The sequence below is a fragment of the Sus scrofa genome, chromosome X (assembly GCF_054392235.1).
Source record: "Sus scrofa isolate SSC_HxYL_T2T_F1_AM1 chromosome X, Sscrofa_HxYL_maternal_Yorkshire_Landrace_v2.0, whole genome shotgun sequence".
Classification (NCBI taxonomy): domain Eukaryota; kingdom Metazoa; phylum Chordata; class Mammalia; order Artiodactyla; family Suidae; genus Sus; species Sus scrofa.
Genome location: NC_139401.1, coordinates 86,195,184 through 86,208,193, shown reverse-complemented (window position 1 = coordinate 86,208,193; position 13,010 = coordinate 86,195,184). Strand labels below are relative to the sequence as shown.

Genomic DNA, 13,010 nt, shown 5'->3' with positions numbered 1-13,010 from the left:
GGAGCATCTAAGAAACAGTGCTTCTTCTTTGGATACCAAAGTCTCTGTTTTCTTGTTTTTTTGTTTGTTTGTTTGTTTATTATTATAAGCATTTATATTTGTTTGATAACTTTCTGTAGTGTTTTCTAATCTTTTTGGTCTAAAACCATTGTAGCTACCATCCTGTTCCTTGAATACATGAACTGTACTCTTGCCTTTGAGCCTTTCTGCTGATCTTTCCCTCTGCCTGGAACATCACACCCCCAGATAGTCATATGCTTGTCCCCTCACTTTATTCAGATCTCTGCTCGAATGTAATATCAACATAGAAGATTTCCCTGACCATCCTATGTGTCACTCTCTAATTTATGCCCTTAGCCTTCTTTATTTTTCATCTTGACCCTTATCATGTCTTCTTCGTCTTCACTTGGGTTTAATAAGCTCTATAAAAGAGACTTTATATATTTTTTCACTGTCAGATCTCTAGAATCTAGAATGTCTGGCGTAATAGGCACGCAATATTTGCAAAGTGATAAATTATTAATATATAATTTCATGGACCTGCCTAGGGAATCAAAAAAATCTTTTGTCATTACTTGTATGACATATGATAGAAAAGTGATTTTAAATTAAAATGTTTTATTTTAGATCAGTCTATTACAAAAAATTATGTAAAATACATTTAAAAATTTTAATAATATTAAGTATACAAAGACAAATTTGTTTGTCTCCATTTAGTAAGCTATGCATACTCTCTGATTATGTAAGAAGAAGTATGATATGTGAACTGATTTTTTAAATTATGTATGGAATTCTGATATATTGCTCTTACAAATTTAACTGGTTTTTTTTTTATAATTTTCCTTTCATATGTCAAAATAATGAGATAATAATAGTAATAGTATCTAATACTGGTATATAACTTATTATTCCCAAGCACCATTCCAAACTCTTTATATGTAGTAACTCATTAAATCCTCACAACAATCCCATGAAATAGATACTGTTATTATCCTCATCTTTGAAGTGGAAGCTAAGGCACAGAGATGTGTGTGCCCAAATTCCCTCAAGTTCAAATTCAGAATTTAGGCATATTTTTGGCAGGAAGTTCTTTACAAATAATAAATTGCCAAGTGTGAAATTTTATTGAGGTATAATTGATTACATTATTAGTTTCATGTGTACAACATAGTGATTTAGTATTTTTATAGATTATATTCCATATAAAATTATAAATTATTGGCTATATTCCCTATGTTCTACATTACATCAATGTATCTTACTATTCTAATAGTTTTTACCACTTAATCTTTCTCTATTTTATCCCTATCCCAATCCCTCTCTGCACCAGTGACCACTAGTTTGTTCTCTGTATTTGTATGTCTGTTTCTGTTTTGTTATATTCATTCATTCGTTTTATGTTTTAGATTCCATATATAATTGAAAACACAGTATTTGTGTTTCTCTGTCTGACTTACTTAGCTAGGTATGATACTGTCCAGGACTATCCATGTTGTTACAAATGGCAAATTTTCCTTCTTTTTTATGGAAAGATAATAATTCCATTTTGTATATACTACATCTTTATCCATTCATCTGTTGATGGACACTTAGGTTGCTTCCATATCTTGGATATTGTAAATAATGCTGTTATGAACATTAGGGTGCATATGTCTTTTTTCTCCTAATTTATCTCCCCCATTTTTACGTTGGTAACCATAAGTTTGTTTTCTATGTCTGTGGGTCTATTTCTGTTTTTGTATGTGAGTTCATTTGTATCATTTTTTTAGATTCCACATATAAGTGATATCATATGATATTTGTCTTTGTCTGGCTTACCTAACTTAGTATGATAATCTTTAGGTTCATCCATGTAAATGGCATTCTTTCATTCTTTTTATGGCTGAGTAATATTCCATTGTATAAATATATCATATCTTATTTATCCATTCCTCTGTCAGTGGGCATTTAGGTTGCTTCCATGTCTTGTCTATTATAAACCGTGCTTCAATGAACATTGGAATGAATGTATCTTTGAGTTATGGTTTTCTCTGGATATATGGCCAGGAGTGGGATTGTTGGATCATATATGATAGCTCTAATTGTGGTTATTTAAGGAACCTCCATACTTTCCTCCATAGTGGTAGTACCAATTTACATTCCTACCAACACTGTAGGAGGGTTCCTTTTTCTCCACACCTTCTCCAGCATTTATGGTTTGTATACTTTTTTTTTTGTCTTTTTGCCATTTCTTGGTCTGCTCCCGTGGCACATGGAGGTTCCCAGGCTAGGGGTCTAATCGGAGCTGTAGCCGCTGGCCTATGCCAGAGCCACAGCGACACAAGATCTGAGCTGCGTCCGCAACCTACACCACAGCTCATGGCAACACCGGATCCTTAACCCACTGAGCAAGGCCAGGGATCAAACCCACAACCTCATGGTTCCTAGTCTGATTCGTTAACCACTGAGCCACGACGGGAACTCCTGTTTGTATGCTTTTTGATGATGGCCATTCTGACCAGTGTGAGGTGATACCTCATTGTAGTTTTGATTTGCATTTCTCTAATAATTAGTGATGTTGAGTACCTTTTCATGAGCCTGTCAGCCATCTGTATGTCTTCTTTGGAGAAATGTCTATTTAGGTCTTCTGACCATGGGTTGTTTATTTACTAATTATTATATCTGAGAATCTTTTATATATTCTCAATACCAGTAATGAATGAGATGTGTGTTCTTCAAATATGTTCTATTAATCTGTGTGTTTTCTCATTCTCTTTCAGTGAACAGATGTTTTGATAAAATCCAGTGTATCTAATTTTTAATGGAATTTGCTTTTATGTCATATCTAAGAAATCTTTGCTTAACCCAAGACAAAAAGGTTTTCTTCTATGTTTTCCTTGAAAAGTTTTATAGTTCTATATTTCACATTTAGGACTGTTACCCATTTAGACTTAAATTTTGTATGTGGTGTTATATATGGATCAGTTCACGTTTTGGGCTGTCCAATTGTTCAATCACCATTTGTTGTACAGTGGTTGAAAATCAATTGAACGCTTTTGCGTGGATCTAATTTCAAAATATCTGCTCTGTTCCATTGGTTTATGTATTTATCATTTCACCAATACCACATTGTTGACTGAAAAAAATTACACAACCTAAAAGTTAAGAATTATGTTTTATTTGGCAGACATACTGAGGACTTAAGCCCAGGAGACAGGCTCTCAGTTCTGATGGACTGTTCTGAAGAGGTAAGGGAGGAGCCAGGATATACAGGAGTTTTGGTAAACAAACAAAGAAACAAGGAAAACCAGGTAATAGGAACATCAAAAGATTACTGTTAATTAAAAAAACCCCAGATATCTCAAGTTAATAAATTTAGCACTTTTCTATATATGGAAAGATGCAAGTGGCTACTCTAATTGAAATCATTCCTATGATATGCAACTTAACTCTTTAGGGCCAGTATTGTGCTTTTCTCCACCCTGAGTCCCCACAGAGTGCACAGTTAAGGGTGGCTGCAGTGGCTGATGGCTGCAACAACCTTTGTTTACTGATATGGCAGATGACATTCTTTGTCCACAGTACTGACTTGATTACTATAGCTTTGTAGTAAGTCTTGAAATTGGATAATGTAAGTTTTCCAGTTTTGTCCATTTCATAATTGTTTTCCCTCTTGTAGTTGCTTTGCCTTTCAATATCAATTTTAGAATCAGTTTCTGTAAAAATTTCTCCTGGAATTTTTATTGAAATTCCATTCCAATCATAGGTTACTTTTGCATATTATCAATACTGAGTGTTACAGTCCGTGAACACAGTATAGAAGTATACCTCAGAGATGTGGGTTTGGTTCAGACCACTGCAATAAAGTGAATATCACAATATAGCAAGTCATGTAATTTTTTTTGGTTTTCCAGTGCATATAAAGTTATGTTTATGCTATATTATAGTCTATTAAGTGTGCAATAGCATTATGTCTTAAAAACAAACATTAATTTAAAATATCTTATTGATAAAAATGCTAATGACTTTTAGTGAGTCATAAATTTTTTTGCACTGGTAACAACAGAGGTCACTAATCACAAATCACCATAACAAATATAATAATAATGATGAAAAAGTTTAAAATATTGCAAGAATTAACAAAATGTGATGCAATCGATAAACACAATTCTCAAAATGTGAGCAAATGATATTGGAAAAATGGTGCTGATAGATTTGTTTGACACAGAACTTCAACTTGTAAAAAATACATTTTCTGCAAAGTGCAATAAAGTGAAGTGAAGTAAAATGTGATATGCATGCATCTTTATTTTAGGTCTTGTTGATTTCTTTCATTAGTGTCTGGCTGTTTTCAGAATACAGCAAGCTCTTACATATATTTTCTTAAATTTATACCTAAGTAATTTTTTCATGCTATTGTAAGCCATACTCTGTATAATTTCCATTTCCATTTGTTCACTACTAGTATGTAGGAATATAATTGATTTTTATACATTGACTTTTTATCCTGATATCTTGCTAAACTCACCTGTTCATTCTAATAGCTTTTTTTGGTACGTTTTTAGGGATTTTCTACATAGACCAGTGTGTTTGAATAGAGAAAGTTTTATTTCTTTCTTTCTAGTCCATATGCATTTTCTTTTATTTTTATCTTTTCTTGCTGTGCTGGATAGGACTTTTGGCACAATGGTAAATAGGAGTGTGGAGAGCAGACATCCTTTCTTTTGTTCTTGATCTGGAGAAAGTATTGTCTTTCACTGTTAAGTATGAAGTTAACTGTAGGATTTTTATAGATGCTCTTTATCAAGTTGTGGGGATTTCCTTATATTCCTAGTTTGCAGATTAAGATTTTTTTAAAATTTGTGTTTCTTTATTATGAATTGGCATAGAATTTGGACAAATACTTTTTCTGCACCAATCAAGATGATCATGTTTTTTCTTTAGTCTGTTGATTTAAAGAATTACATTGTTTGATTTTTGGATGTAAATCTAGCTTTGAATTCCTTGGATAAATCTCACTCAGTCATGACAAAATAAGGTTTATATATGGCTTGATTCAGTTTACTAATATTTTGATGAGAATTTTTATATGTGTATTCATGAGTAATATTGGCCTTAGATGTAAATTGATATTATATATCTAATTTTTTAAGCTTTTATCTTATTTCTAGTAGTTGGTAGATTCTTTTTGCATGTCTTCAAATAGTGGACATTTTATTTTCTCCTTTCCAAATCCTAATGCCTTTAATTATTTGTGTTTCTTTTTTTGTTAGTCTAAGACCTACAGTGAGATATTGAATTGATCTGGTAATATTAGACAGCCTTGTCTTTTGTTTAATTAAGTTCTTTTAATTTTTCCCATTTAGGATGCTGATTGGGTAGATTCTTGTAGGTAATTCTTAATACATTTATGGAAGTTTTCTTATTTCTAGTTTATTAAAAAAGTTTTTCTTATTTTTTTATTCATGAATGGATGTTGATTTCTACTAAATAGCTTTTCGTAGAGTGCAATGATTATACTTTTTTTTCCTATAAAGTGGTAAATGGCCACTTATAGATTTTCTAATATAAACCATCCTCAAATTATTGGGATAATCCTAGCTTGGTCATGGTATATTTTCTTATTCACACTCTAGGGATTTAGTTAGCTTTTTGTTTAGGATTACTAGCATCTGTGGTAACATTTGAAATCACTCATAGTTATCTTTTCTTTTACTACCCTTGTTTGGATTTGTTGTGTCCACTAAGTTGTGTAATATTTCCTCCTGTTCTAGTCTATGGAAGAGTTCCCATATTATTGGAAAGATCTGTTCCTTGAAAATTTGGTAGATCTTTCTTGTAAAACTCTGGGTCTGGTGTTTAATTTGTGAAAAGTTTTAAAACTACTGCTTTAATTTCTGTTGTAGTTATTGGAATCTTTATACTTTTTATTTCTTCTTGAATCGATTTGATAATTTACATTGTTCCATGAAATTGTCAATTTCAGCTAACTTTTCATGTTTACTGACATAAGATTTTTTTTTTTTTTGTCTTTTGTCTTTTGTCTTTTTGTTGTTGTTGTTGTTGTTGCTATTTCTTGGGCCGCTCCCGCGGCATATGGAGGTTCCCAGGCTAGGGGTTGAATCGGAGCTGTAGCCACCGGCCTACGCCAGAGCCACAGCAACGCGGGATCCGAGCCGCGTCTGCAACCTACACCACAGCTCACGGCAACGCCGGATCGTCAACCCACTGAGCAAGGGCAGGGACCGAACCCACAACCTCATGGTTCCTAGTCGGATTCGTTAACCACTGCGCCACGACGGGAACTCCTAAGATGTTTGACCAATCTGTTTAATAACTTTGTAACATCTTCTTTAACTGTGATCATATTTCATTTCTCATTTATAGGGTTTTATATCTCCTGTAATTTTGAAGGTAGCTATTGCCAGAAGTTTTTTTTCATTAATATTTATGTATCTGAATCCTGTTTTTGATGTTCATAGATCACAGTGATAATGCTACATCTGACACCTACTAAGTTCTGGTAATGGCTTAGAAGCTGTTAGACTTCACCTAGAAAAAATTGGGTCTATTCAAAATTGGGTCTATTTAAAATTGGGTTAAAAGATTGAATGTAGAATTCCAGTTGTTGCTCAGTGGGTTAAGAACCCGACACTGTGTCTGTGGGGAAGCGAGTGTGATCCCTGGACTTGCTCAGTGGGTTAAGGATACAGCATTGCCACAAGCTGTGACATAGGTTGCAGATGCAGCTTGGATCTGGTGTGGCTGTGGCTGTGGCATAGGCCTGTAGCTGAAGCTCCAATTCACCCTGTAACCAGGGAACTTCCATATGCCATAGATGTGACCATACAAAGAAAAAAGAAAAAAAGAAGATTGAATGCAAGGATTAAAGCTTATGATTTGGGGGCATTTTCTTGAAATCTGAGAAATCCTCCCTCCCTTTTTCTTTTCATCCTTAAACTGTCAAATATGAGAAGCAGTAGGGCATTTTTACTCAGTTGCAGTAAAGAAATGTTCATAAAATTGAAAGTGATTAATAATATATGGGTATTGCAATCTTTGGCGACATATATATCAATGGCACTTGAATTTCAGTGCAGTGTATGTGGGATAGTTTTCACTCATAGTATTAACACAAAACATTTGTCATTTTTTCCTATTTCTTCATCTTTTTATGTGCCAAAGAAGATACCCAAGATATACCACTTTGACAATCCAAGAAGGTGGCAATTATGAATAGTTTTTGAAAAACAAACATACCAAAAAATTACTAATTTTAATTAGACTTTGTGATGCTTTAAAGATTATTAAGTCAACAGTTCTTAGGTCAGTTATATCAAAGGTGAAGTGATTACATTTGAGCTAAAAGGTAGATTTTAATTAAGAGGGAGGACCATCTAGAATGTCTTGTTGCAAAGAGCTTTCTTAAATTCGAACCTATGCTATAGGCTATAGCTTTTGGAGCACATACTAAGTTAGAAGTATTACACTAAAAGTTTTATGTATATTTTCTTTGTTCTCATAATAAGCCTGAGAGGCAAAGGAAATTATTGCCATTAGAATGTTAAAAATGAGGAAATTGAAGCACAGAGATGCCCATGGTTAAAACATTATTAAGGGCTTCAAAAGTTGTTTGACTCCAAAGCATCATTACATGATACTACCAAAGAAGAACTATTTTTTTTTTCTGGTTTACCCAACCCTAGTTATTTCTTGCTCAAATCATATGTTCAGCACAGGTCAGAATAACTTAACACTTTAAAAACAGTACATGTAGCTAAAGAGCTAAAGAAGTTCACTGACCTAAGGATGAAGCATGCTTCATTAAACGAGAACATTTGCGCTTAGAACTGCATTCCTTGAGAATGGCTTGTGCCTAATGTAAATACAGGGATGTTAAATCATATCAAAGAGAAACTGCAACTTAGGAAGTTAAGCAAGTCAACAGCTGTGACCTCAGCCAAGCATGCAGTGGAGTTTCCTTCAGCAAGCTGTGCCTCATGCTTCTTTGGCTAGAGCTATGTATATTTAATTAGTGTCCTCTCACCTTCACAGTACATGTTTTTCCACTGACAGTTACTGGCACCAAAAGAATGTCCTTGAGAAAAAGTCAGGTCTATTGACTACTAAGCATATTATCTGACTTGATGTTCAACCATTCTGAAAAAAGAACTGAGAATAATGAAAGACAGTGGGGCATAGAGCCACTTTAGCAGACAGTGTCAGGTCAGTCAAAGCTATTGAACAGTTCCTATTAAATTAGCTTAGCTTCATCTCAGCTAGTTAAATCTGGCATGCTGACAAATTAGTTTCTATCTGTATAGAAAAAAATAGTAAGAAGCAGATTTACATTTGGGGGCTTAGTGACAGTTACATCACAAGGTCAGTAAGAATATGTCCACCAAAGAACTGTTTGTCCCTTGTCAATACATTGGATGATCAGCTTCAAAATATTTAGTCCTTCATGAGGTATGAGTGCATTCTTCCTAATGAAAGCTGTTTCATCATTTCTTTGAAGTAATTTTAATACAGATAATGTCATAGCTTTTTTGCTTGCAGGAAAGCCAAATGTAAATTTTATTTGGCATTTCTACTCATGCTGAGACAAGATTTTTTTCCCGTTTTGGAAAAAAAAACATAAAGATGCTCATTTTCTTACCAAAATGCTTTTATTTTATGCCTTCAAAAAACTCTCTTTCTATATATTTTTTGAAATGGCGTCAAGAATAACCTTGGATATATGATTTTTAAAAGTTTTATAAGTTGATCCTATCTAATTTTTATTCTAGGGTGAGATTTTAGGCCCTATGATGTTTAGGATTTCCACCAATATAAGGGGAAATAACTTTTAATGGAGTAAATCCTAGTCATTTCTAGGAATTCTTTTGGATTTAGTATGAGTCCTTTAATTTTAAAAACTGCCTCTTATGGAAACCAATGTCATGCATGAATAAAATAGTTTCCTTCCTTATGTTGCTCATAACAGAAGTGAATGGAAAACTTATTCTAGAGAAATTAGAAAATGACACATGTCAAAACACTGTTCTGTTATGATCAGTATGGTAAAAAGTCAGCTTCTCCCATTACTTGGTACTGCCTTCTCCCTTTATCCTGGTTTTAGTATTTACTATTTAATCAGATTACTCTATCACAAGAGGTAAAGTGGCTGATAGCTCTTTCAGAGGAACTTCATTTTTTTTTTTTTTTTTGCGCTTTTTAGGGCCAAACTCGTGGCATATGGAGGTTCCTAGGCTAGGGGTCTAATTGGAGCTATAGCTGCCGGCCTACACCACAGCCACAGCAACACAGGATCCAAGCCATGTCTGTGACCTACACCACAGCTCATGGCAACGCCGGATCCTTAATCCACTGAGCGATACTAGGGATTGAACCCGCAACCTCATGGTTCCTAGTCGGATTCATTTCCATGCAGCCACTATGATAACTCTAGAGGAACTTCATATTTTAAAAGAGAGACAGTGAATGAATCTCTAATTGGTAGAATTTAGAAACTGTCACAAAATAAGCTATGCTAGAAGAATTCAAAAGCAGAGGGGCTCGCATGGTGCTTGTAAAGTACCTTACCTACTTTCCTTCATGCCCACTCTGCTCCATTTCTTCTCCTCTTTCTCTCTTTAATTTTAATATTTTAATTGAAGTATGATTGATTTTGATGCTGTGTTAGTTTCTGGTGTACAGCAAAGTTATATATATTCTTTTCCATTATGGTTTATCACAGGGTACTGATTATATAGTTCCATGTGCTATACAATAGGACCTTGTTGTTTATTCATTCTGCATATAATAGTTTGCATTTGCTATCCCAAACTCTAAATCCGTCCCTCTCCCAACCCCTCCCACTTAACCACAGGTCTGTTCTCTGTGTCTGTGAGTCCATTTCTGTTTTGTAGGTAAATTCACTTGTGTCATTTTAGATTCTACATATAAGTGATATCATATGATATTTGTCTTTTTCTGACTTTGTTCACATAGTATAAGAATCTCTGGTTGCATCCATATTCCTGCAAATGGAATTATTTCATTCCTTTTTATAGCCGAATAGTATTCCATTGTGTATATGTACCACACCTTCTTAATCCATTCATCTGTTGATGGACATTTAGGTGGTTTCCATTTTTTGGCTATTGTTAATAGTGCTGCTATGAACATGTATAGGGTGCATATATCTTTTTGAATTATAATTTTGTCTGGATATTTGCCCAGGAGTGGGGTTGCTGGATCATATGACAACTCTCTTTTTATTTTTTATTTTTTGTCTTCTCCTCTCATTAAACCTCCTTCCTAGAGATTCTGAGAGTTCATTCTTGGGCTTCATAACTGCCATATTAGTTATACCACTGAAAAACAAATTACCTCCAAACTTAGGCTGAAAACAGCAATAAACATTTTTACTTAACAGCTTTTACAGAAAATTAATTTGGGCGCAGTTTAGCTGAGTGGATCTGGCATAAGGTCTCTCACAAGGCTGCAGTCCAGGTGTTTCTGTGGCTGTAGCTACCTCAAGGCTTCACTGGGAGATGACGACTTCTGAGTTTAGTCATCTGGCTATTGGTGTGCCTCGGGGCCTCACTGGCTGTTAGCTGTGATTCACACACACACACACACACACACACACACACACACACACACACACACACACACAAGGTTGAACCTAAGATGGCAATCAGAGACTTGTATACAACCTAATCTTGCCAGAAGTGGTATCCTATCTAGAAGCAAGTCAGTAGGTCCAGCTCACACGAAAGGGTAGAAAATGACATAGGGGCAAGATACCAGGAGGTGGAGAACATTTTGGTCCATCATAGAGGCTCCTACCACATTTACACACACCTAAATAAAGGGATAGGTAGGGAGACATCACTTTGTTAGAAAGTTTGTTGTGCTTAAAATTATATATGTAGTCTAAACTTGACTATATCAGTAGATGTTTATGTGACCAGTATCAGTTACTGTTAGACAGTATACTTTTTAAGAGTACCTGGTTTTATGAAGGCGTTACAACAGTGCATGTTTTAAAGATTGAGTAGGGTAGGATTATCTTCAAGAAAGACAGAAACAGAAATAGAAGTAGTTAAGTGTGCCCACATAAATAATTCTTTTGTTAATTCCCAGTTAAACACTCACATTTAAGCTCCTGCTGTAGGTCAGGCATGATACAATGTACTGCCCAGCAGATCGCCTAGTCTAGTGGAAGTAACTAACAGGTGAGAAAAACTTACTGAAATATATAAAGAACATACAAGTATAGGGGATTGACTGACATTCCATGGATAATGAAGTGTGTATGTACCTCTGCCTGGATAGCTAGGACAGGAGCTGAATCTTGACCTGAGTCTTTGAAATAAGAGTGTTTCAGGTGGACAGAATAGGAAAATGAATTACAAGCAACAGTAAGAACAGTGTGAGCAAGAGTATAAGTGAAGAAGGTGTAGGCACTTTCAGGGAGCCCAAGATGTTCAGGAAGCAGAGCCCTGGTTGTGTGAGGTAAGGATAGGCATGGCAGGAGGTTTGAATTATAAGCAGGATCCACGTCGTATTAGGTCTTGTGTGCCATGTGAGGACTTTGGGTTTTATCCTCAGGTAATGCTGTACTACTGTAAGAATTTAAGTAAAGCTTTGAAAATGCCAAATTTGTGGTTTAGAAACATCACTTTAACTTCAATATGGATTTCAGAGTCGGGGGTGGGGGAGGAAGCTGTTGTACCATAGTGTTTAAGAGCATGTGCTTTGGCCCCAGACAATTTCTGCTTCATAGTTGCATAGAAAAAAATAACTAAATCTCTTGTAAATCCTCAGATTCCCCATCAGTCAAATGGAGATTATTACAGTAAGGACCTACCTCATAGGGTTGTGATGGGGGTTATAGGAACTGATAGATGCAGAGAACTATGGTTCCTGGTACACAGTAATTGCTCCATAAATGGTAGCTCTTGCTATTCAGCCTGTTTCAAGAAAAAAAAAAAAAGGCCAATTACAAAGCTTTTTCAATAATTCAGGTGAGAGAAGACAGTGACATGGATTATGGTGATGGCATTGCTGAAGGACAAATGTGGATGCATTAAAGAGACATCCAGGAGACAAAATCAATAGGTCTTCGTAACCAGTTGGAGTTACTCCACTATTCACAATTTCTGAGTAATCTATTAGGAACCATTTAAGACTGCAGCTTTTATTTGACTGGACAGAGGCCCTGGTTATGGGCTGAACTATAAGAGATCAATATAGACCCCTAGTTACTTGCTGATAATATAAAACATGCACTTTAATCCTGCTCTGTTAATCAGGATTGGCAGGATCTGTTCTTTTCTGTCTCTTCTTTAGATTTGAAATTGTATGAGGAATACTTGCTCATTTGGGGAAGAAGAGTAGAAAAAAATCAGGAAATAAAAATCACCCTTATCAGTTCAGCTGTTGTTGGATTCCATATATAAATGAGAACATGCAGTATTCTTACGTGTCTTGCTCATTTCATTTAGCAAAATGTCCTCCAGTTTCATCCATGTTGTTGCAATTGGCAGGATTTTCTTCTTTTTCAGGCTGAGTAATATTCTGTTGTGTGTAATTTTACGTGTGTGTTTGTTTATAGATATACATATATACATGCATACCACATCTTTTTTTTAATGACCACACCCACGGTATATGGAAGTTCCCAGGCCAGGGATTGAATCTGAGCCAGAGCTGCTATCTACACTGCAGCTGTGGCAGTGCAGGGTCCTTTGATCCATGTGAAGCACAGGTCAAACCTGTGGCTTCACAGTGATCCCAGCTGCTGCAATCTGATTCCACATCTTCAAATAATTATTACTAGGTACTTACTGTGTATTAGGATATTCTAAGTGTTTTATTTGAGATATCTATCTATATATATAGATATATATAGATCTATCTATCTATCTATATTTGCCTTTTCTTGAGCCATTCCTGCGGCATATGGAGGTTCCCAGGCTAGGGGTCAAATCAGAGCTGTAGCTGCCTGCCTACGCCACAGTCACAGCAATGCAGGATCC

The 13,010-nt window shown here is 35.2% G+C and overlaps 1 long non-coding RNA gene across 1 annotated transcript in view; it reads left to right on the top strand.

Annotated features, from left to right (window-relative positions):
* LOC146394695 (uncharacterized) overlaps positions 1–13,010 on the top strand; it is a 64,038-nt gene that overhangs the window by 40,964 nt on the left and 10,064 nt on the right. The window lies entirely within an intron of this gene.